We start from the raw sequence: 27,195 nt of genomic DNA on the forward strand, positions 1-27,195 counted from the left end.
GTCAACACCGCTTCACAACGGTGACATTAACACATCCGACGGAATCAGCACAGTACCAACTGGCCTGTGTAGCTGACTTTGAACATGAATCTGCCGCTATCGCACATTACATGCACATATCCCCTCGTGAAGGAATACTCTCATTTGGAAATGAAAGATGGGGCCTTAACACGGTGACAGAGAGAATCCACTCGTCCAGAACACACAGGGATCACCAGTGTCAATGGTCGCGGCCCACTAGTTAAAACTATAATGGTCTCCAGACCAAGGCCTTCTGTCGCCTAGGTGGCTGAACAAAGGACCCTAGTCTGGGGCCGGTTTCCATAAACTTTGTCAAGTAGCCCCCATAGCACTAACAGACAAGTGGAGCCCGCCAGCAAACACTACTCACCCAACCTGGAACGCACCGCTTCTCACAACAGCGGCATGTCCGACAGTTCAGCTGTGGCCTGACAGGTTTCACCCCAACAAACACAGCAAGGAACTGCAGTTGAGAAGCATGCAGCGGCGTGCTCCCAATACGAAAACCGGTGGAGGGTTTTTAGAATGATCATCATCTTCCAGACACTCCAGTACGAAGACAATATCGCCGTATTTTCTCGAAAATAGTGAGAGAGAAAATAAAGATATGATGTCAACGTATCCTTGTTTCCCAAAGCTGCTCCTAAACCTTTCTTCCATCATGGTGTCAAGTGTGGGGATCTACCGAGGCACTTCTTCCTTGTGGTGAAAGCGAGAAGGAGGAGAGCAGGTGACCACACACCTGCTTATGAAGGTAAGCTGATGAGGGGTGTGGTCAGACTAATACTGGTATTAGAGGTACATTTGTGGTTTATTCAGTACGCGTGCACGTACGCGAGATAGTGCAGTAGTGATGCCAAGCAGAGCCCCTAATGAAACAGAACCTAACGTTATTCCAGCCGGCCGCTGCTGTGATGGTTCTGTGGTTCTGCAGCTAGATGCTGTTGGTTATTCCCCCGCAGGGCTTCTTGTAGTATGTCTGGCCACGTATTGCTGTTATTCCAGAATGTTCTCTATATCAAAGAATGTTTTAGATGTTCTAGATTATTCCAATGTCGTTTTTACAGTGTTGGAATGTTCCAGTATGTTCTGGAATGTTGTTAGAATTCCATACTCTTAAAATAAGGATCACTTCAACGCTATGTTCATCTTCTCTATATCATTCCAATTTTGAATCCAATATGTCCGCAATAATAGAAGCCCAACGGGGAAAACATTCAATAACTCTGAGCTCGTAGGTCTCTCTGCCCCAAATCATAGGTTCATTAAAGTTTATACTATATGGTGTCCATGTCTAACAGAGATTAAAAGGCCATTTATACACTATCCTGCATTTTGTGCTGCCATGTATTTAAGCATTACATCACGCGCAGGAGTGGTTTGTGAACAATAAACCATGCCTAGGGGTGGTCGTTACCCCCCTAGGCATGGTTTATTGTTCACAAATCACGACTGCAAGTGGTGTAAAGCTTTTATACAACTGCCAGATTCATCCAACCTTATTGCTATACAATAAACACACATTAATCGAAGATTTATTGAAAAAAACATCCGCCAGAAAAAGTAGTTCCCACAACTAAAAAAAAGACAATTTGCCTCCATGTGGAAGCAGCTCGGAAGTGCATCCAACCAACTAACACATCCAACTGTGTATTATTGGAATGATTGAGAGAAGTTGCCTCATGTGGAAGCAGCTCGGAAGTGCATCCAACCAACTAACACATCCAACTGTGTATTATTGGAATGATTGATTGAACATTTTATTACCAGATGCAGAATGGGTACAATACAGTACGGCTCAATACATACAATTGTTAAGGGGATGCAGACCTACTTTCTATAAAACTTCATTCTTAGATGCTTCTATAGAAAGTAGGTAAAACAAATTAAAAAGTTTTCTTTGCCCTATAGGAAAAAAAAGTTTTCTTCGCCCTATTTTTTTATTTATTTTTTTAGCCTAAACTTAACCAGTTGGAAACCAGGCGTACAGTAATAAAATTAGCAATCAACCAATCAATCAATTCAATAGACCATGCTCACTTAAAACAGCGCAGCACTCAGCTGCTCCTCTCTCAGTCTGACTTTCCCCCGCTGTTGCAGACAGGAGTGTGTGTGTGTGTGTGTGTGTGTGTGTGTGTGTGTGTGTGTGTGTGTGTGTGTGTGTGTGTGTGTGTGTGTGTGTGTGTGTGTGCGAATGTGTGTGTGTGTGTGTGTGTGTGTGTGTGTGTGGGGGGGGGGGGGGGTGTGGCGGTGGGTGGAGACTAGAGCCAGCGCTGAAGTCAGAGGCAAGGAAAAAGAAATTAATCAATCAATCAATCCGCGATTTTTCTTTTGTTCTGTATTGACTCATGAACCAACAATTACATCATCCAACATTGTTTAAAAGACTAAGACATTCGCCGTGACAGAATCGCTTCATATTTAGTCGTTAGGACGCTATCATTGTTAAAGATTATTGTCCCCATCTTGTGATCCGGCGGAGTGATGTGAAGTGATTCGGTTGTGGGCGGGTCCTAGGACCAGCCAGCGTGGACTGTTCGCAATACATACGTGTAAAATGACTGTTTCAGCCAATCAGAATCGAGAAATTTGCATGCCGTTGTATAATTGGCTGCATCTTCAGGCGAGTTGAGGAAAACCCTTGCTCCTTGTTTATCGACGATGCAAAGTATTGCAGGGTATATTAATATGGGTTTGTATTTCTCCAGATAGAATTTAGACATCACCGTCTTGAACTTGGCTCTCAGGTCCACCACGTCCCGACAATAATCTTCAAAACAGTGTATTGATATATCCTTGTATTTCAGATTGCCTCTCATCCTGCGAGTTTCACGAATGATAATTTCTTTTATTCTGACTTGGCGCAGGATAACCAATATCACTCTGGGTCTAATGTTATTGCCGTTGGATCGGATCCCCAATCTGTAGCACTGCTCCACCTCCGGAACATTAGGAAGTATCGTTGGTCCCAGGATTTTCTGTAATTCTGTTGCAAACTCTTCAGGGTGTGCGCAGCTCACCGACTCGTCCAGACCGACTATACGAATATTCAGCTTGTGATTTTGATATTCCATCTCGAATATTTTAGCTTTCTGTTCTTCATTGATTCGCTTAAGCTCAACCGTTATATCGTTGAGCTCCGTCTTGAGTTCTATGTAGTTTCCCTTCATCTCAGCCGTTAGATTAACGTTGATATCAGCTACGTCTTTGTAGATCCGACCGAAACTTTGTTGGTGTGCTTCCAAGCCAGTTTCCAGTGCCACGGTGCGCTTAATATGTGCCTCGGCATCCACCCTTAGCGCTTCTATTTTGCCTGCGATAGATTCTTTGATAGCATCTACTTTTTCGGTTATTGTTTCGGTTATTGACTTCTCCATTTTTTTCATTTCATTTTTCATTTCCTGTATGATATAATCCGTGTCTGAGGAGGTGTTTGTAGAGGTTGAACTTGAGGAGGATGCTTTCTCATCTATATTCTCTGCAATTTGTCGCACGTATCCCGCGGCCATAGGCGGGTCCTCTGCGCTTGGTTTTTCAGTCGTTTTATCTTTCCTTGTATATGGCATCTCGAATCTTTCAGTCAATATAGTTAGTTGATAATCTCAGTTGATATATGCGTCAAGTTTTAAACGCATTGGTGGTTTATAAATATGTTTTTAAAACGAAAAAAAAAATAACGGGTGAGCAGCTGTGTCACATCCGACTACTCCATTCTATAGTCAAACCGGAACAAACTCGATTCTTGTACCGGATCTCCTCTCTGGTAAACAAGAATACCCTGAAGACTCTGGCAGAAGCACTCATTCAAGGGTACTACGACTATGCTTGCACCTCATGGTACCAAAGCACCTCAAAGGCACTAAAAACCAAATTACAAACATCTCAAAACAAACTGGTCAGACTACTGCTTGACCTGACTCCTAGAACCCACCTCACCCCTGCACACTTTGCCAACCTAGGATGGCTTAGAGTAGACGACAGAGTACAGCAACTTGCAATGGGCCTGGTCTACAAGATACACTACACGACCAAGGTACCCTGACTTTTTTTATTACATTGGATGCCAGGAAAGATTAGCCTCTAGGATGGTAATTTCATCTTTCCTTGTGACAATATTGTCACCCACTCCACTGTAACTGAGAAGCCATCGGTCTTGCTGAGTTTGTTATTTGAACCGAAGAGAATGGACTCTGTTTTGCCCATGTGTAATGATAGTTTGTTATCGGCGAGCCATATGCAGATTTTGCCTAGTTCCGAGCTGCGGGTTTTTTCAACCTGTAACTTGTTCTGCATCCCCTTAACAATTATTTGTATTGAGCCGTACTGTATTGTACCCATTCTGCAATCTGTTATATACAGTTTTAAATCAATCACTCTGCTTTAGAAAAGTTAACATGAGTTATTTCTCAAAATACGTCCAGCGGAGGGCAGTATGCGCCATACTGCCGGACATTTCAAAGACGAAGAAGAGCTTCCTCCAGTGAGTCTGGTCCTGCTGCTGCTGCTGCTGCTGCTCCTCGGTCCTGATCGTGTCTCTAGTGGGACTGACATCTGAGCCCCGTCCTCCTGGTGAGAGCAGCAAAGGCCCTGTCGCCCCAGGTCCGGAGCTTGGTTGTGGGAGGTGTTAGGAGGTTGGCATCTGCAGACCTAAGGCGACGGGTGGGCGTGTGACGGTGGAGGAGGTCGGACAGGTAGGGAGGGGCAAGGTTGTTGAGGGCTTTAAATGTGATGAGAAGTATTTTAAATTGTATCCTGTATTTGATTGGAAGCCAGTGGAGGTCGTGGAGGACAGGGGTGATGTGATCAGAGTGACGGGTGGAGGTGAGCATGCGGGCAGCAGAGTTTTGGACATATTGGAGTTTATTGAGGATAGTGTTTGGTGAGCCGTAGAGGATGCTGTTACAGTAATCCAGTCTTGATGAAATGAATGCATGAACCAGTGTTTCAGCAGCGGAGAGTGATAGGGAGGGGTGGTTTAGACATTTACAGGGGCCAGTTTCGAATTGCAGTCTCCCGTAGGTGCTCTTTGAAAGTGGATAGTGATTCACATTCCTAGCATTGAACGTGCTCCTTCTGTCAGACATTATAATAATGCAGGACCTGTCGCAGAGGTCTTTATTCGGCATGCCAAGACACTCAATGTTTTAGCGGCACACACAGTGGTTAGTTTTTAACACACACGCATGCATTGTCTTTTTAGGATCGCCGATGCGATACTCCTCTGCGCTTAACCCATCCCGTCGTCCTTCCCCCCAAGGGCAGCCAGGAGCATACGAGGGCGTGGCGTGAGCCATGCCCAGGGACCATCCAAGTGCTCCTGCCCATCTTCGTCAAGGACGCCACAGCGTTAGCGATCTGTTGTGCATGTTTTTCCATTGGGTTTCTATTATTGGGGGACCTGTGCGAGCACGGGTGGAGAACATGCAAACTCCACACAGAGGGGCCTGGGAGATGCCCACCTGGGTACCTGGCAACCCGGTAACCTGGTCCCCAAGCGGGAATCGAACCCTGGACCTTCTTGCTGTGAGGCGACAGTGTTACCACTACACCACCGTGCCGCTGTAACTACAAATATGTTGAATGACAACATGCCAGAGAAATGTGTGATGGTGGTGTTGTTGTTGTTGTTGTTGATATTGATATTATTAATGTACATTATTATTATTATTAATAATATATAATAATAATAATAATAATAATAATAATAATAATAATAATAATAATAATAATAATAATAATAATAATAATAATAATAATAATAATAATAATAATAATAATAATAATAATAATAATAATAATAATAATAATAATAATAATAATAATAATAATAATAATAATAATAATAATAATAATAATAATAATAATAATAACAATAGCCTAACTACCGGTAATCTAACTTTGAATGGGGATGGGCTTCCCATACAATTCATATCATTGGGATAAACATTTTACTTTCTGAAATCTTTGTCAAATGGGGGGGGGGGGGGGGAATAGAAAAATTTCCAAATTATTCCAAAGTATTTTTGACAAGCAACCAGTCCAACATTATGCAACAGCAGCCAGCAGCGCAACACGTCATGTCACGTGTTCTGTTCTGTGTTGCCTCATGTGGAAGCAGCTCGGAAGTGCATCCAACCAACTAACACATCCAACTGTGTATTATTGGAATGATTGATTGAACATTTTATTACCAGATGCAGAATGGGTACAATACAGTACGGCTCAATACATACAATTGTTAAGGGGATGCAGACCTACTTTCTATAAAACTTCATTCTTAGATGCTATTGAATTGATTGATTGGTTGATTGCTAATTTTATTACTGTACGCCTGGTTTCCAACTGGTTAAGTTTAGGCTAAAAAAATAAATAAAAAAATAGGGCGAAGAAAACTTTTTTTTCCTATAGGGCAAAGAAAACTTGAACACAGAACTTTTTTCACACAGAAGATATTACCTACCTGGGTTCCATCCTAGAGGCAAATCTTTCCTGTGACAAAATGGCATCCAATGTAATAAAAAAAGTCAACCAACGAACTCGTTTCTTGTACCGGATCTCCTCACTGGTAAACAAGAATACCCTGAAGACTCTAGCAGGAGCACTCATTCAAGGGTACTACGACTATGCTTGCACCTCATGGTACCAAAGCACCTCAAAGGCGCTAAAAACAAAATTACAAACATCTCAAAACAAACTGGTCAGACTACTGCTTGACCTTACTCCTAGAACCCACCTCACCCCTGCCCACTTTGACAACCTAGGATGGCTTAGAGTAGACGACAGAGTACAGCAACTTGCAATGGGCCTGGTCTACAAGATACACTACACGACCAAGGTACCCATGTACATGACTAAATACTTCCCAAAGGTCAGTGAATACCACGATCACAACACCAGAGGGAGCTCCACAAATCATGTTAAACCCAGATTCGGCTCAAACAAGGGACTAAACACGTTTCGCAATTATGCCACATCAATGTGGAACGCCCTACCCAAAGCTGTAAAGGAATGTGAATCACTACCCACTTTCAAAAACACTCTCAAAAAACACCTAAGGGAGACTGCAACTCGAAACTGGCCCTGTAAATGTCCGAACACAACCCCCGCCAATGTACAGTAAATTACCAAGTATGGTCTTGTCAATAATCCAATGTACAGTGTTGTTTGTACAGTTGTACAGTGTCCCCCACCCACCCCTCCTACCCACCCCCCCCCCCCCACCCACCCAACCACCTCCAATGTACAGTCCAATGTACAGTCCCATAATCCAATGTACAGTGTTGTTTGTACAGTTATACAGTGTCCCCCACCCCTCCTACCCAACCCCCCCCCCACTCCTACCCAACACCCCCCCCCCCCCCCCCACTCCTACCCCCCCCCCCCCCCCCCCCCCCCAACCACCAACCCCCCCCCCCACCCAATCCAATGTACAGTCCCCATACCACCAAATCTTTCTACGCCTAATGTATATACTCTTTTCTTTCTGGACTCTTTTTGTATCACAAATACAGTACTGTAATTGCAAATCTGGTATGTCATAAATGTATAGATGTAGCAGTACTGTCTATCTGTATGTCATGTATGTCATATATGTTACGATGAATTGGAAATGGGGGACCCTGGTGGAAACAAGACGAAAGTCTTTCTCTGGTCTGCATCCCCTTAACAATTGTATGTATTGAGCTGTACTGCACTGTACCCATTCTGCAATCTGTTAATAAAGTTTTCATTCATTCATTCATTCACCACGCAGGGCCACGTCACTGGTGTCTCTCTTCCGGGTGAGACGTGGCTCTGTGCTGCTGCCATATTGAAGAAGCTAACCGTTGACACTGACAGTTGGAACAAGTGACACACGATCTCACCAAGACACGTACGATCGTAGTCCCCCAAAGAGAGACAGAAAATGGTGAGTATGATGGATGCATTGAACATATTTGAGCGTCTCTTTATTATCGGGGCCTCGCTGCATCTATCATAACATTAAGCTAACCTGTTAGCTAGCTAGCGTTAGCCGTTAGCTTCTCCGACAACAACGTAATTCCCATAGGTTTACACTACCTAGTGTAACACCGCTATATGTAAGACGAGACGAATACAAGTCTTCATTTACGAAGCTCGAGGCTATTAGACGCGTTGAATGAATGAATGAAAACTTTATTAACAGATTGCAGAATGGGTACAGTACAGCTCAATACACCCAATTGTTAAGGGGATGCAGACCAGAGAAAGACTTTCGTCTTGTTTACACCAGAGTCCCTCATTTTCAATTCATGGGGACATTTATGACACACACGACATACAGATAGACAGTACTGCTACATCTATACATTTATGACATACCAGATTTGCAAATACAGTACTGTTTGTGATACAAAAAGTGTCCAGAAAAAGAGTGTATATACATTTGACGTAGAAACTGTACATTGGAGGAGGTTGGGTAAATGCGGGGTGGGGGGGGGGGGGGGGGGGGGGGGCACACTGTACATTGGAATACTGACAAAGCCATACTTGGTCATTTACTGTACAACTGGGTTAGGACATTTGTAGGGGCCAGTTTCGAATTGCAGTCTCCCGTAGGTGTTCTTTGAGAGTGTTTTTGAAAGTGGGTACTTAGTGATTCACATTCCTTTACAGCTTTGGTTAAGGCGTTCCACATTGATGTGGCATAATTGCGAAACGTGTTTAGTCCCTTGTTTGAGCCGAATCTGGGTTTCACATGATTTGTGGAGCTCCCTCTGGTGTTGTAATCGTGGTATTCACTGACCTTTGGGAAGTATTTTGACATGTACATGGGTACCTTGGTCGTGTAGTGTATCTTGTAGACCAGGCCTATATGTAAGACGAATACAAGTCTTAATTTACGAAGCTCGAGCCTATTAGACGCGTTGAATGAATGAATGAATACTTTATTAACAGATTGCAGAATGGGTACAGTACATCTCAATACACACTTGTTAAGGGGATGCAGACCAGAGAAAGACTTTCGTCTTGTTTACATTGATTGATTGATTGAAAAGTTTATTAACAGATTGCAGAATGGGTACAGTACAGTACAGCTCAATACATACAATTGTTAAGGGGATGCAGACCAGAGAAAGACTTTCGTCTTGTTTACATCAGGGTCCCCCATTTTCAATTCATCATAACATATATGACATACATGACATACAGATAGACAGTACTGCTACATCTATACATTTATGACATATCAGATTTGTAAATACAGATTTGCAAATACAGTACTGTACAGTACTACATCAGTCCCCCATTTTCAATTCATAGGGACATTTATGACATAAACAACATACATGACATTTATGGCATAGGGACATACATGACATACAGGTATTTAGTACTGTTACATTTGTGACATATACGATATTCAAATATACAGTGCTGTTACCCATAGATCCTGACAGAGTATATACATATGATGGGGAGGGGACTGTACATTAGGAGGGGGTGGGTGTGTGGGAGAGAAATATACATACTGTGGGGAGAGAATAATATACATGCGGTGGGGAGAGAATACATGAGAATTATCAAGGCTCATCAGGTAGTGACTGAAATGTGTTTTCTAGCTGCATGTCTTCAGTGTTTGAGGGGAGTTCTCCTCTTACTGTGTTGTTAGCAGCGTCCACAGCTGCTTCTTATCGCTCGTGGTGGTTGATGTTGGCCTCTATAGATAGCCTCTATTGTTGTCTCACCTTTGGTGTCCATGGTATTGTCGTCTCATTATCTTCCAAATGAGGTGCAAGCATAGTCGTAATACCCTTGAATGAGTGCTCCTGTTAGTCTTCAGGGTATTTTTTTTTTACCAGAGAGGAAATCCGGTACAAGAATTTTGTTCGTTTGATTTTTTGATTACATTGGATGCCATCTTGTCACAGGAAAGATTTTCCTCTAGGATGGAACCCAGGTATGTAATTTCATCTTTCCTTGTGACAATATTGTCACCCACTGTAACTGAGAAACCGTTGGTCTTGCTGAGTTTGTTATTTGATCCAAAGAGAATGGACTCTGTTTTACCTAGGTGTAATGATAGTTTATCAGCGAGCCAGGTGCAGATTCTGCCGAGTTCTGAGCTGAGGGTTTGTTCAACCTGTAACTTGTTCTTGTCAGAGACCAGCAGGGCTGAGTCATCCGCGAACAGGAACAAGTTGCAGTCACAAGCTGATGACATGTCATTTGCATAAATGGTTGGTGACGTTCGACAGAATAAGACAAAATAAGTTAAAGGTTCCAGAGAGGAGTGGGAACTATAAGCTGGTGTAGCGAGTCGTAAACTTTAAAGTACATTAAAGCAGCAGTTGATGAGCAGCGTTTGTGTAGCTTTTATGGAAAATAAATAGCAGGAGCAGTAGTGAAAATTGTGGAAATTAATATTTGATTGTGAAAAAAACAGCCCCGGCTGTCTTCCTCTGGTAGGTCTTCTAGCTCTGACTTGCCGTTTGCGTTTGTGGGATATTATTATCAGGCTTGAGAATATTCAGTGACTTTGTACTTATTATTTACCTTATTGGGGACATTGATCTAAGTTAAAAGTTATTATTAAATGTTATTGGGTACAATCATTATCAATATAGAATATTGAGTGAGTTATGACATATTGTAAGTTCATTCAGGCCTCTCCTTAGTTCAGTGGTGTGTCTGTGTTAAGGCCAAGCACCTGTGCATTTCCCTAGTTATCTCTGGGCCAACGTGTAGCTAAATGGGCTAGGGGGGAAAACACTTCAGCAAAAACATAAAAGCTATGCATTTGAACCTAGGTTTGGCGGGAAAATGCACAGATGCCTTGTTTGGGATTGGCCACCGACCACATACGCCTATGGACAGAGCAGAGCATAATAAGTAAGGATGGCTAGGACATTTGCTCGATCTCTCTCTTTCTGGTGTCTCCTTTCTGGCTGGACTCCACTCTCTTGGTCTGGAGTCGGATGCTCTCTTTCTGTCTTTCTGGACTTCTATCTTTAATCTCTCTTTTCTCCATCTAGTCTCTTATTTCCTATTATATTTCTCTATCGCCTTCCTGGTTGTTCTATCATGTCATTAATATCTGTTTAAGTGTTCCATGGACCACCCTACGTAAAGATGTCATTCTAATTCTGATCCTTTCAATAAATACAAGACATATTGTTGAACTCTTCCCTTGTCTAATATTCTATATTCTTTTAGTAAACAAAACTACCCACACGTTCGCCATACTATGATCAGACAAGCAGCTCTAAGGAGGCAACGCTAGAAAGCAGTTTCCCCAATGCTCAAATCTGACACCAAGAGAGTGTGATTTGATTAAACTCCAAGCAGCATAATACCCTGTTTGGCCCATCTTGTATCCCAGCATGTGGGGAAACTTGGCATGGCCAAACACTGAGTCTGACTTGTGAGTTAAAGGGATAGTTTGGATTTTTGGACTCTTAAGTGGTATGAAATACTTGCTAGTAGTATAGTTGATGCGATGCCATTAGCTTAACTCACAGAGTACCGTGGTCTGAGTTCTGGCCTCGTTCTGAGTGAACCGGGAAGCTTCAGACAGGCAGCAAACGAGGTCATGAGACAAAAAAGTGTTATTCCACCACACAATAACCTGCAGGCAAAAGTTGTAATCATCCACAGCAGAAAACATTTCCTATGCTTGTTCAGAGTGACATGATGTGTTGGAACTAGTGGTCTGCAAGGGCCTTGAAATGAAGCCCAGCCCGAGCCTGTGAACTTCAGGCCCTGCCCGAAAATAAGCACGACTGTAAATAATATTTTAAGCTCTAGCCCGCGTGAAAACCCGATTTTTTTTTTTAATTATTATTAAAAAAAAAATCTTTTGTATTTGTTTTAAATATTCGAAACACGGTTTTTTTTATGAACTTAATAAATAAACAAAAACGAAAATGTTCAATAGGTCTACCTAAATAACAGATAGTGAAAACTAAAGAAACATTAATTATATAGCCAAATATTAAATTATTTTTTAGTTTTAAATATTCTAAACACTGTTTATATATTAACAATTTTTATTTTAGTTTATTAATACTGTTTAATATTAAACAAAAACGACCAATAGGTCTAACTAAATAACACATATCACGCTGAAAACTAACAACCATTCTATAGCCTGTTTTGCAAATTCTATTTCCCAGCGCTCGCGTTGACTCACACGGCAGCCTCGTAAAACGTATTTGAAGGCTATATGGAATCTTCTTTGACATACACACACGACACAATAGCCTACTCAGTCACTATACAAACAAACAGAAAACAGAAATCAGATTTCGAGCAGAGCAACATTTATTATATAATGAAAGCGCAACAGAACACACCAGCAAATAATAATAATCAGACTCACCACTTCGCTGTGTTGATGTCAGCAACGTGTTGAACAACGTTAACAAAACTTCGCCAACCGGCTACATACATCCAAGAACAAATTAAAACGTTCGCCAACTGGCTATATTCCAACTTCAACCTATGCCACTTCGGTCTGGTTCATTTGTTCATCATCCACCTGAGCGCTCCCCTTGAGTTCTCCCTCCAGGCTGCGGTAATTACATCCAATTGTATCTGTTAACTTATACATCATGACTCCTCAGACACGAGGCTTTCACTCTCTGATGACAGCACTACGTTACGCGAAAATGAAACAGAAACTTATGGTTATCCTATAACCCTAGTTATAAGAGTATAGCAAGCGCAAAAAAAAGAAAAAAAATACGCAATTTTTTTTTAAAAGAGGGCACTGCCCGGCCGAGCCCGAATTATTTATTTAAAAACAAAGCCCTACCCAGCCCGAACCCGTCGTGTCGGGCAGGGTTGCAGTGCACTAGTTGGAACTAGTCTTAGTGTGAGGTAGTCACTAAATGCTTCAGAGTGACATGATGTGTTGAACTAGTCTCACTGAGACTAGTTCAACACATCATGTCACTCTGAAGCATTTAGTGACTACCTCACACTGAGACTGTCTCAGTGTGAGGTAGTCACTAAATGCTTCAGAGTGACATGATGTGTTGAACTAGTCTCAGTGTGAGCTGTGAGGTAGTCACTAAATGCTGGGTCTTGAAGCATAGAAAATGAGGCTCGCTGTTTTCTGCTGTGGGTGATTAAAACTTCTGTCAGGTCAGAACTCCGACCACGAGACTCGGTGTGTAAACTGAGGGCACTGCATCAACTATACTACTATAGTATTTCATACCACTTGATGTCCACAACTCTGAACTATCCCTTTAAGGTGACTCATCATCAAGTACCAGTGACAAGACATGTCTAACATAAAAAAAAAAAAAAGCCAAACATGTCAATCTACAATTACTCTGGGGACGGTGAACGTTGTACTTTGCAAGACTCTTATTGTTTTTTATCTGGTATTTTTAGGCCACAGCCCCACTGATATCCAGTACAGTGGAGGAGATGGCGTCTCTGTTGGGACTAAAGGAACTATCTGTCTCCTTGGTGGACTGCATTAAAACACCAGGACTCAAAGGGACTTTGAATGAAGGAGGAGGTAAGGCTATAAATTATCTTATTTAAAAAATAATTCACATTGAGATCTTTTTGAAAAAATTTTTTTACAAGAGCGTCCTAGCCAAGACAGGCAACAGCACAATTAACAGGGTTGCAGATATTTCATTTCAACCTTTATTTAAAAATCTTAAGCTTCTGAAGTTTCCCTCATTTACAGAAACGACGATTGTGCAAATGTAAACGGTACATAATAAAAGCAATATTCACAGAAAATGAAACGCAAAAGAGAAATAATAATATTAAAAAAAAGAATGTTGTAAAATAATTAAAAAAATCTAAATAAATAAATACCAGTGTTTTTTGCGCCTTTCTGCAAGAGAGGACAGGACACAATGGTGAGGATCGTATCTGTCACCATTAACACTTTGAGTGCCAACGACGAGATTAGTCGTTCTAACTCGCCATGCGTTGGGTGCCAATGACGAGTTTTCGCGTTATTTGATTGTTATTTCTTTTATTAGCGATATCCATTCATTTTTCATCCATCCAGCCTGACGTTATCATTGTGAATGGGTCTGAGCTCGAAAAGGGCAAATACCGCCGCCTATCGTCTCCCGGATGGTAATGCACATCATTGGATTGGATTGGGTGGCCATGTGCATCAGAAAAAAAGTCCGGTCCAGGGTTTTCCTATCTCTGGCATGCAGTATCGTGTTACCAGATTGACTGAGGACCCTCAGAGCAACGTCCATTATGTGTTTCGGACTATAACGTTGGATCAATAAACGCGATCAATATTTGGAATGGCGATCAGTAATTGGATTAATCTTTTTGCAGAACATCTGATGTGAGGTAAGGACTCTATTTTACCAGTATTGGGTTAATCGGATGTTTTTTTTCATAGCGATCACAACGTGTGTGCGTGTATGACGTTAGCGCTGACCAGGTCATGGATAATGGATTTTTCAGCCCGCTTCTCTAGCGTCCATAAGTACACATATACTATCGATAATCTAGCGTTTATTTGAAAACGATTCATAAATCAGCCGAAAAATTACGACGTGTTTTGTGTATTCCACTAAAGGGCTATTATCGCGGAATTTCTCTGAAATTACTAGAACTCTCCGAAACTATACTCGTATTCAAAACGGTATAAAACGGAAATGTACCAATGAAAAAACGATCCGTTTCGTACATGTTGACTGCAAGCAAGTCATTGATAAGCGAGGGGTGTAGACCCATAGCCATAATTTAAGATATAGTTTAAGCGTTCGCAAATATCCCCAACCTCCCATTGACTAAAGCACTGGCACTCAAGGGGTTATCTGGGCAAAGGGGCGTGGCACCCAATGTGTTAATAAACTTAAGAGCTGACTGATATGCAGAATCCAGAGGTTTAAGAGCTGATGCTGCAGCATGCCTATAAATTACATCACCATATTCCAAAACTGATAAGAACAACAATTATTTTCCTACTAATTTGATCTGTTTCTGTACAGGAAACCAAATTTCTTGTACGGGAAACAAATTTTCTGTCGCAGTTTAGAGGCAAGATTATCCACATGGAACTTAAATGTAAATTTCCCGTAGAGCCACAGGCCAAGATATTTATACTCAGTGACTCTATTCAACGAAGGCCTGTAAATTTAACACTAACATCCGGTGTGAATAAGCATAGGATTCAAGGACTGAAGTTTAATAAGGCTTTAATAAGGCTTTAAAAAAAATAAAAAGACATTAGCCACATCTAAATGTATAAGCACAACAAGGTTATTCTAATATTTTAAATAATTACACCACTGATTTAGAGATTTGCACAATGTAGCTCTAAAAGTCTCTGTTTTTCTCTTTTTTCTCTTTACTCAATTTTATTCCATCTGTTTTTCTCTGAGTTTTATTTTAGTTCTCACTCCTTTTTTTATTTTTTAATCTTTCATTGTTATTTTTTCTCATTTTAAGGTGTTAGTGTTTAGCTCCACTCTTTTCCTTTTTTCTGATGTTTCCTACATAAGTTAGTAGAAGGTTCAAATGAATATATTAATGAAGGTATATTTTTCATTTTTCAAACTATTGTTAGTACATTAATGGGAAGGCGCAAGACCAAAAGCGACATTCTATCGAATTAGAATGAACGTTTTAGATCCTATGGCAATTAGAAGAATAGGATTACAAAGCTCAATTTGGGTAATCCGGTGGCCTAAGGGAGGGAGTCATAAGTGTAGGATGTGTCTTTGGGACACAATCCTGTACGACTCTCGATGGGAGGGGGGGAAAGGGGATTTTTATTTGTATATATGTATGTTTTTAAGCTCGGCTCTGAACGGGACCTCACTAGTTGGATGTATATCTATTGTTGCCTCGCACTCCAGAAGCATTACCAATAACTACACAACAACATGTATAGATTATGGCTAGTTTGAATATAATGATATGGAACACTGGGGGAATAAATAACCAACACAAACGCAAAAGCGTGCTCACACTTATGAAAAAAGAACAGGTGGACGTTGCTCTGCTAAGTGAAACGCACATTCTAGAGAAAGACATAGATACGTTAGCGGACAACACATATCATAATATTACTCACTCTTCTTTTGGTACGAGAACTCGAGGTGTAGCCATAGTCGTTAGACGTAAGTTGAATATTGAATTAAAGGGAGTATGGTCTGATGCAGATGGTCGTATAATTATAGCTATGATTGTACACAAGAACAGGAAAATAGCGTTGGCAGCGGTATATGCCCCAAATTTGTACGAAGAGGGTTTCTTCACTACACTAACCAATGCAATGTTAGACCTTCCCGATTACTCATTTATATTAGGTGCGGATTTTAATGCCATTTGAAATCCAAGGATGGACAAATCTTACCTCGCCTTTTCCAGCGAACAAAAGAATTCATCTAATGCATTAAAGGATTGGTAGAAGATTACAGGTGTAAATGACTTATGGCGATCACTTAATCCCACGACCCGAAAGTACTCTTGTCGATCTGCGAGACATAACATTATCCAGAATAGATTATGTCTTTGCATCCCCGAGACTATTTGATAACTATGAAGTGGAAATGATACCCAATGCACTATCAGATCACTGTTATTTACTCCTAAAAGGACCATTTGGTATACTATCTTCCCGAGCCCCAAGATGGCGATTTAACTCGATGCTGCTTAATAACAAGGAATTCATTACACAACTCAAAGAAGCTCTTATAGTATTCCTACGGGAGAATGCAAACTCGGTGCAAGACCCCAGAATAATATGGATGTCGGTAAAGGGAATGATCAAGGATTTCACTGATAGCTTTTCCTCCAAAATGCGCAAGAATCGATGCACAAAACTGGCTGAACTGGAAACGCTTTACTCAACGTTATTTAATTCTTTAAAATACAACAACTCAACTCGACTAGAAAATCAAGTTAAGGTACTAAAAAAAGAGATCAATGCCATATACAGACAACAATCGGAAATACAAATACGTAGCACAAGACAACAGCAGTACTCCCAAGGTTCTAAACCTAGTCACCTATTAGCCATGCGATTAAGAATTAATGCAAAATTTGCAGATATAACTACCATTATAGCACAACAAGTACTTGAAACAGACCCTGAAAAAATGAACGATACATTCAAAGAATTCTACTCCGACTTATATAAATCAGAAACGACATTCGATCAAAACAAAATGGACACATATCTTAATCAAATTATTCTCCCTAAACTTTCAGAGGATGACGCTAAACAGTTAGAAACACCGATCACACTAGAGGAACTCAAGAAGGCCATATCCGAAATGCAAAGTGGTAAGGCTCCTGGAAGAGACGGTATCCCACCAGAAATGTACCTTTCTTGTTGGGACATAATTGGACCCTTATTACTAAATATGATCTTATACTCAGTCAAGGAGGGGAACTTCCATAAAAACTACAATATTGCACTCATAACAGTCCTTCTCAAAAAAGACAAAGACCCCACCGAGTGCGGTAGTTACAGACCCTTAAGCCTCCTCGGAACCGATATCAAACTGTACTCTAAGGTATTAGCCATCAGATTACAAAAGCATATGAAGTCTTTAGTTCATCCGGACCAAACTGGCTTCATAAGAGGCCGCCTGATCACTGATAACATAAGACGAATACTGCACGTACTAGATGCCGACAAGGACGACACCATACCTAAGGCGATGCTGTCCCTGGATGCAATGAAAGCTTTTGACAGGCTGGAATGGTCGTATCTATGGGCAGTATTAGAGAAGATGGGGTTAGGTAAAGGTTTCATTGATATGATTAAAGTAGTATACAAAGACCCATTGGCCATGATTACTACAGGTATAATCACCTCCGGAATATTTCCGGTATCACGCTCAGCTAGACAGGGTTGCCCTCTTCAAGTTTCAAGTTTCAAGTTTCTTTAATATTTGTCATACAGAAGTACAGAATACTTTTATACAAAATGCTTCTTACTGTTACGCTCCAGAGACTGTGCAAGACAAGATAAGTATGAAATAAAATAACATAGTAAAATTAGAAGTAAAAAAATGAGGTCACAGTGTTCAGTTTAGACATATGTACAATGTTCGATGCAGAATAGACGTAGTTACCATACAATATACAATACTGTGCAGTGTACTAATATACAATACTATATAGGTTGTTTGCAGGTGACGTCATTCGCTCTAGTGGAATGCTGTTGGGGGTCAGGAAGTGATTTGCACATAACGAAGATACTCATAGTCAGTGAGACTCTCTGATTAAAATGCCAAAGTTTTGCGCGGTTTACGGCTGTACCAACCGATCGAATCGGGAAAAAAACACGGGGTACTTTCGAGTCCCGAAAGCGGTTATACATAAAGGGGAGAAGTTTAAAAAAGTCACAGAAAAACGGCGGCAGGCGTGGATCAGAAATCTCCGGTTGAGGTCTGGAGGAGCCGAATCGGACAACGCGCGTATATGCAGTGACCACTTTGTGAAAGGTAAGGCAGTAATTTAGCTACTTACATAGCTGGATAAAACTGACAAAAATACAGACCAGGAGGCAATATTGCTGGAAACATATAGCTAACGTTACATCTGTGATATCACCCTGTGTGTTTGTGTTTCGCAGCTAGATAGCTGACGCTATCTTCCGGTGTCTTTGTTTTTAAGCAATGCTAACATTAGCTAGCTATCACGGCCAGTGGTTTTCAACGATCTCTTAGGACCGAAACTACTGTTATCCCTCTTTGCTGTCATTGTTGGGTGTTTATCACTTTGCTATTTATTTTATTCAGGCTGCCCGAGTGCTGCCAACGATGTAGACTCTCCAGACTGGGCTCCTACAGTTAACCTTGGTTACCAGCAAGGTAAACCAATGACCGAGGCATCATGTCAACGTGAGGAAAGGTTGAGGTCCAGAAAAGCAGATGAGACCTGCACCGATGCAGCAGAGGCATTGCTGGACCTCGGTGAGGGCTCACAGAGCCCAGCATCGGAATACCACAAAGGTAAATTAAATATAATGCATGGAGGAGCTTTCATGTAGCCAATGTTACATTAAGTATTTTGACAACTATGTATGTCACTTGTTTACATCATATGTGTGGGAGAGAGACAGACAGAAGGGGGAGAGTGTGGGAGAGAGACAGACAGAGAGAGAGAGTGTGTGTGGGAGAGAGACAGACAGAAGGGGCAGAGTGTGGGAGAGAGACAGACAGACAGTGTGTGTGGGAGAGAGACAGACAGAGAGAGTGTGTGTGGGAGAGAGACAAACAGACAGAGAGACAGTGTGTGTGGGAGAGAGACAGAGTGTGTGACAGACAGAGAGAGACAGAGTGTGTGTGGGAGAGACAGACAGAAAGGGGGAGAGACAGAGTGTGTGACAGACAGAGAGAGACAGAGTGTGTGTGGGAGAGAGACAGACAGAAAGGGGGAGAGACAGAGTGTGTGACAGACAGAGAGAGACAGACAAGAGTAAATTAAATGTATTTTGACAACTATGTATGTCACTTGTTTACATCATAATTTAACAAATAATTACCACCACCTTTATACAATTTGTAAATTATATAACTAAACTATCTTTTCCCCTCTTATCCCCTTTGCCAAATATATTCTATGTAGATGCAGGCTGCCAGACAGACCTGACTATGGAGGATCTTGAGAAGATGGAGGATGTTCTGAATCACTCCGTAGTGGAGCTGAGTGACCTCAGGAAAAAAGTACTGGACAGGGAATTTAGTCCAGATGCTTTTCAGAACAACGAAGAGAAGACTAAATTTTACACAGGATTGCCCAATTTCTTAGTTTTGATGCAAGTGTTTCAGCTATGTGAGCCACACATCAACTATAGCTCTTTGTCGGCGCTCTCCAAATTTAAACAGTTCATGTTGGTCTTAATTCGGTTGAGACTAAACCTTCCACTCCAAGATTTGGCCTTCAGGTTCAATGTTTCCTGTTCCACTGTTTCTCGAATTTGGCACAAGATAATTGGCATACTTCATGAAAGATTAGAGTTTATAATAGAGTGGCCAGAGCGAGAGGTGCTGCAAGCTACAATGCCAATGTCATTCAGGCAAGCATTTGGGTGTAAGGTTGCCGTAATAGTGGACTGTTTTGAAGTTTTCCTTGAAAGGCCATCTAATTTGCTGGCAAGAGCACAAACTTGGTCCAATTATAAACACCATAACACAGTTAAATTTCTCATTGGCATTGCTCCTCAAGGATATGTCACATACATCTCTCGTGCTTGGGGAGGGAGAGTGAGTGACAAGCAGATAACTGAAGAGAGTAGCCTTCTAAATAATTTGTTACCCGGAGACATTGTTCTGGCAGACCGTGGGTTTACTATAGGGGATAGTGTGGGATTTTACTGTGCTTCATTGAAGATGCCTGCTTTCACAAAAGGGAAGAGCCAGCTATCTGCATATGAAGTTGAGCAAACAAGAAAACTCGCTAATGTGCGTATTCACGTGGAAAGGGTCATAGGATTAGTGAGAAGAAAGTACCAAATTCTGCAGAGTACCCTCCCCGTTGAACACATGGCTGTAAAAACAGGCGAGTCACTGGCGCTGATTGATAAGATTGGAGTCATTTGCTGTGCATTATCCAATCTTTCGGACTCTGTTGTCCCACTGGAGTAAGCAATATTCTATTCATCTAAAGGTCAAATAGGAAAATAAGATGCATGCCCTGCATAGTTTTGCATTGAATGATTTGAGGTAGATTTGATTATAAATAATGGGTCGATGTTTTCTCAGACCTCCACTAACGGGTGTGTAGTTCTAGCCCGGACTACAAATAGTTTAATGATAATATTGAATAATATTTCAAATATATGTATATGTCTCCCTCTACCTGTCTGTCATTATTATTTTATTGAAATAAAAATGTATTAATTTCATTCAATTAATCTTTGTCATTTTTAAATCAGTTCTAATTAGATTTGAATTGGTTGTTTGTAGTTAAACTATGTTTGAATCCGTTATTAAATTATCTTTGTCTTGAGAAAATCATATTCATTGTCTATGTAGTCACAATGAAAATACTGGGTGCTTGTAGTAGGATGTAGCTTACACCTGGAAAAAATTGTCCAACTTGGTCGCTTTCTTTCTTCACAACATGTGACCATTTCATGTAGTAGTTTTCAGAGGAAACGGCCTAGGGGAAACCGAGGCACAACATGGAAATGTAACCCCTCTTCCCAGCTCCCAAGAACCACCAGCAACAAGTGATGTGAAGCCCTTTAGAAGGTTTATTTTGATCAGGGTGGTTAACAACAAAAATATAACAACCTAGGAATAACTACACAAACAAAAGAAACAATTAATTAACCTAAACTACCTATATATTTCAGATATCAATTTGTTTTATTTGTGCCTATATAACTAAAGCTATAAGATTTTGACCTGTTGTGATATTCATGTTCTATAAACTACCATTTATTTACAATTTATTACAGGAATATGCACAGATTAAAGAAACATTTCAAACATGATTTGGTTCACTTTGTGAAGTGCTGTCCCAACACTTCAGGAAGAACACAGTGTCTGAAGAACTCTTGAACTTTGGGAATGACATTGACCCAGAGTTCCGCATCAGGCAAAATCCTCTCTACAAAGATGTAATTTGTGTTCCACACTACAAAGTCACAATAGTCAGCACCCACAATGTGGAGCTGAGCCTGTACTTGGTAGTAGTACGCGTGCTTCCTGTCCAGTTTCACATCGTCCCCATCGAAGATGAGACAGAAGCCCTGGTCTCCAGCACACAGGCGTAGATTGGCCTCCTCCTGTTTGCTGTGTGGGCACTAAAAGTTCACAATGAAAATAGTCACTTCTTCTGCATAGTATCTCCTTTTCAAATGTTCAGCTTCAAGATCTGTTAATTTCTCTCATGCACCACGTGATGTTTCTATGTCTTTACAACATGTAGGAACATAAACTGTGCATTGAATTACAAAGTACTAGGTTACTCTTCTCACAAATCCCAGTTCCATTAGTCACAATGCCAATACACCTGCTCTACTGTGTTATTGAGGACGTCAAAACATGAATGGTAAATGCATATCCAAATCCATACTGAAGAAATAGCTGGTACCTTTATCTCACAAACCCCAGTTCCATGACAGGCGCATGTGACAATTCCATCTGGTGAGGCTCCCATGTATGGCCACTTCTGATTCAGCCAAAGTCCACTGTCCATGCAGGAGAAACCCTCATGGTCCACACTTTGCAGTTGTTCATACTGTCTTCTGGCTGTTGCCTCATTTTTACATCCATACCTGTAATGCATACAAGTAGCAATAGGAAGAGAGAGTTGTACAACCATAATTAGTAACTGATTTACTAAATGTGATGTAGGTCAGCATTTATAGGGACAATTGTAGTGCACTGGTTTACATCATCCTACTCCAGACCTCAAAGATTAAACATACTTCTAGCCAGCCCTAACCTATGTGTCATAATAGGTCAATTGCAGATGTCCTTGTCTTGCAATTACTTTCCCCTAATAAATACCTCGTTGCAGCTGTAGAGAGCTTGTGTGCCTCTGGGTAGCATATGGACTTGACCAAGGACTTTGACGGCTGTGAAATACTTGTGTGTAGAACCTGCTTCAGTTTAGAGGCTGTTACCCTTCCTGCTCTTTGGCGGAACCAGATTGTTGATGAGCTCTGGTTTCTGGTCTCCTCCTCTACTGCCTGTACCTGTGACTGTGTTAGCTCTTCCAGTCTGAAATCCTGGCATGCTTTCTTCAACTCTGTTGGAGGTAGCTGCAGTGTCTCTGGTGTCCTATATGCAGTTAGTAGTTTAGGTAGCTTGCTCACAGACTTTGGGACAAATTCTCTACAATATGGTGACCTGGACATCAGTGCAGCACTTTTTGGGGAGTTTAGGTGTAAAGCCTTGAAAAACTGACTATAAGTTTCTGATCCTTGCTTCACTCTTGGACACTGGACTGTGGAACTCTCAGGTGTTTGTTTCTCTATAAGACAGATATTGCACAGCTTTAAAGTGAAACTTGGAACATATTATGAGGATTCTGACAATCTGTTGGTAGATTTGTAGATCTGGTATGTCATAAATGTCTAGCGATGCAACAGTACAGTAACTGTCTACCTGTATGTCATGATGAATTGAAAATGGGGGACCCTGATGTAAACAAGACGAAAGTCTGGCCACCATCAGAGTGACACCTTCATGGCATCTAGTTAGCATCATTTTACAACAGCGATATGTAGTTAAACATGCCTTGCATTATTATGATGACTTACCCAGCCATACAATCACAATGTGCTGTGACAACTTCTCCATTTCGTTTTGCCACGATCCACGTTTTCAGCGGTGTTGCACCAGACCTCTGAGAATGATTGACCTAGTGGCAAGGTAGAAAATAGTAGCTAGCGTTTAGCGCATAGCCTGACTGACGCCAGTATCCATGTACATTAAGAGTTGAAATAGCAATATAAAAGAGTGATTCTCAAGTAGATTTACTCACCCGCGCAAAAACAAGACGACAGTCATTCAATGCTGCCTTTGATCCGAGGTCATTTACCCAACCACACACCAAATAGTTATAAGCCTCCAGACTCTTGTATGCCTTCATCTGGCTAGCCGTGTAGTAGGAGGTCTGGAGGACGAGGTAATTGGTTATATCAATCGCCTCAACGGCAGGCAAATCGGTCAAGACGCGAGAAAAATCGATTTTCCTCAGCGTGTACGGATCATATCCAATATGTTTTGATATTTTCTGATGATACCTAGTGCGTGTAGGCTCATCCAACGCTTTTGCGTATTGACTTTCCATTGTTTTGAATCACTGTTCTTGACTTCCTGCCCCCCAGGTGAGTTTCGCGCGTCATCAAAATCACGTGACTGCAAACAAGCTTAAGGGACGAGGTGCAATTTAGGTACAATTCACAGTAGGTGTACGAGTTGTAGTGCAAATCCTTTATCAATAAATATAAAGTGTAAAGTGTGTTTGTGTGATCTAAAGTGTGGAGAGTGGGTGCTGCAGTGTGTTGTTTGTTTGAGTGAGTGTGTGCATGTGGGTGTGTGTGCTGTGTGCATTTGATGGTTGTTGCATAGTGTTTATTGTTCGTTTAGCAGCCTGATGGCCTGGGGATAGAAGCTTCTTCTGAGTCTTTCTGTGCTCGCCTTAAGACTCCGGTATCGCTTGCCTGACCGCAGCAGTTCAAAGAGGCAGTTGTTCGGGTGGCTCGAGTCCTTAATAATTCTCTTAGCCTTCCCCTTGCACCGCTTGTTGTAAATGTTCTGGAGGGTGGGAAGCCCCCCTCCAATTGTGCGTTCGGCTGAACGTGTCACTCTTTGTAGTCTGCTACGGTCTTGTGCAGTGCTATTCCCAAACCAGGAGGTGATGTTGCCGGTCAGGATGCTCTCTATTAGAGCCATATGAAATCCGTTTTATTTTTTTCCAAATTCCATTTTATTTTTTTCCAAATTCCGTTTTTTCCGTTTTAATATTTCAGAATTCTGTATTTTGCTTTGTACGCTCATTTTACCATCAGAAATAGTGTCTAATAAGTGGGAATGAATAAATGTCCACAATTTAATAAGATATAACAGTCCATTTAATAGGGCCGTCTTAAATACTTTGAAGCTTCGTTCGATGGGCATGGGATTCGAATATGAAAATAAAATTTGATTATTTAAAAAAAAAAAAAAAATTATATATATTTTTGCAAAATCAACTCTGCCTCTCTTTGTTAACTACAACAAGCAATGCCGTTTGTTATTTAAGATGAGGTCGGACTCGGCACTGACAGATTTGTGTTCATTGTGCTGCTTTTATAAAGCCTCAAATGACGGCTTACAATATTTCATGAAAGCAAAGTGTTTTGTTTGTCTAAGATTTTAAAAGGTTTAAACTTTACAGCACTGACAAAGTTGAACAAAGTGCTGTACAAGTCCCACAACATAAAAAATAAAAATAAAAGTAAAAAAAAAAAAAAAAAAAAAATGTCATAGTGGATTCCATTTTTATTGCTCAATTCCGCGATTCCGTCCGCGATTCCGTGATCGCGGATTCCATATGGCTCTACTCTCTATTGTACATGAGTAGAAGTTCCTAAGGATCTTCTGACTGACTTGGAACTTCCTTAGGCGCCTGAGGAAGTAGAGGCGTTGTCGTGCCTTCTTCACAACACTGTCAATGTGTGTGGTCCATGTCAAGTCCTCGGATATGTGGGCTCCGAGGTACTTGAAACTGTTCACTCTCTCAACCGGTGCCCCGTCGATGCTGAGGGGGCTGTAGTCCTTGACCCCCGACCTCCTGAAGTCCACAATAATTTCTTTTGTTTTGCTGACGTTCAGGGAGAGTCCCGGACTATTCGATCTATCATTAGAACCTTTAGCACAATATATAAGACAATCCCAATCCATACAACCAATCGTAATCAAGGGCACACAACATAAAATTAGTTTATATGCGGACAACGTAATACTGTTCATGCAAAACCCCAACACCACACTGCCTCATCTGCTCAAGTTGATTGAGAACTTTGGTGATTTATCGGGATTCAAGATAAATTGGCCGAAGTCGGCTTTCCTTCCACTTAACACCCCTGCAAAAAAAGATATAACCCTCCCAGGAGAGATACCTATGGTAAAACATTTTAGATGCTTGGGAGTGGAAATATTCCCCACCATAAGACAAACGGTGAAGCACAATTACACAAAAATCCAAAACAAAATCAAAGACGACCTTGATAGGTGGGCAAAACTTAAAAACTCAGTACAGGCACGGATATCAATAGTTAAGATGGACGTACTACCTAGAATCAACTTCTTCAGTTCAATGCTACCGTTACCCCCTCCAGAGGGTTAGTGGAAAAGATTACACTCCTCCACATACAAATTTATTTGGAATAACAAACCACCACGTATAAAAAGATCCACCGCACAGAGAAATAAAGCAGACGGTGGCATGGCATTTCCAGATTTTTTCCACTATTTTAAGGCGTACACATTAAGACCATTGACAACATGGTTTGATCCCCAAGCATTAGTATCCTGGAGAAAATTAGAAGAAAACATAGTAGCCCCACATAGACTGAAGGACATAGCATACACTAAACTACCAATCAAGCATTGTGAACGGAAATTTGGCCCCATAATTACTCATGCGATCCGGATATGGCGTGAAACACAAAAAAAATATCCTAACCCACATAAATGGCACAATCATACTCCCTTATTCAATAACAATGCACTCTTGATTGAAAAACGACCTATAAGATTCCCTATATGGGAAAAGCAAGGCATACACTCATTAGGGGATGTTTTTAACAAACAGGGTTTCTGTAGTTATGAAGAAATACAGAAGAAATGTAATCTCACCAAGTCCACACATCTTTTTTACTTACAGTTATTGGTATGTTTGAAGACTCAAGGTGTTCCATTAACGAAACCAATTGAACACCACAGATACCACAAATTCTTCTATGAAAGAGAGACATCAAGAGGTAGAGCTGCCGCGATTACCGCATTACCGCGGTATCGCGGTTACATCACGCCCACCGCAAGAGTAGGCTGAATACCGCATCACCGTTGTTTTTTTATAATAATAATAAAGTACCCTCCTCTCGTTGGGCTTGCGGCTCTGCAGATATACCCTACTCCTCTATCGAGGTTCCAAGCGACCCTATTGGGTACCAGAAAAGTCACGTGAAACATTGCAGACCACTGATTGATCAGAAGAGAGACGCGTCACACGTTGGGGCGTCCTGCAGTGTGTTACCACCAATCGGCAAGCGCGTATTCGTTTTTTACGTCCTGAATGTCACCAATTGATCAGAGCTCATCACAACACGGCTAATAACGTTAGCTTTAGCTCCCCGCCGGAGTGGACTACCATCGCTCCTCAGGAGTACTAAACGAGACATAATGATTTTACTGTCTGCAACGAATGTTATAATAAAAGCCCTTCGTTCTATACACTTGTCTGATTGAAAACTTTATTAACAGACCGCAGAATGGGACAACTCGGCACACTCTGAGCAAAGAAAGGAACTGAGATATGAATTGAGTAGGCTATTGCTTGCCTTGCTATGGTCCGGTAAATACGCTGATGTTATTGAACGTGTAACTATATAACGTTAATGCCACAAAACTAATGCCTTTATTATAAAGTAGTAACTTTATAATAATAATAATAATAAGAAAGGGTCGGGGGGGTAACCACCCCTGCCCGCGACACTGAGTGAACGGCGCACGACCAGAGGGGAAA

At 41.2% G+C, this 27,195-nt stretch overlaps 1 long non-coding RNA gene across 1 annotated transcript; it reads left to right on the forward strand.

Annotated features, from left to right (window-relative positions):
* The first annotated feature begins 7,808 nt into the window (after window positions 1–7,808).
* LOC311234317 lies at window positions 7,809–20,794 on the forward strand. The gene is made up of 4 exons (XR_014620087.1): window positions 7,809–7,930; window positions 13,387–13,516; window positions 18,744–18,956; window positions 19,573–20,794. It is a non-coding gene; the product is annotated as an uncharacterized lncRNA (long non-coding RNA).
* Window positions 20,795–27,195: the final 6,401 nt, after the last annotated feature.

This window comes from Notolepis coatsorum, assembly GCF_963971535.1.
Source record: "Notolepis coatsorum genome assembly, chromosome: 9".
Lineage (NCBI taxonomy): Eukaryota > Metazoa > Chordata > Actinopteri > Aulopiformes > Paralepididae > Notolepis > Notolepis coatsorum.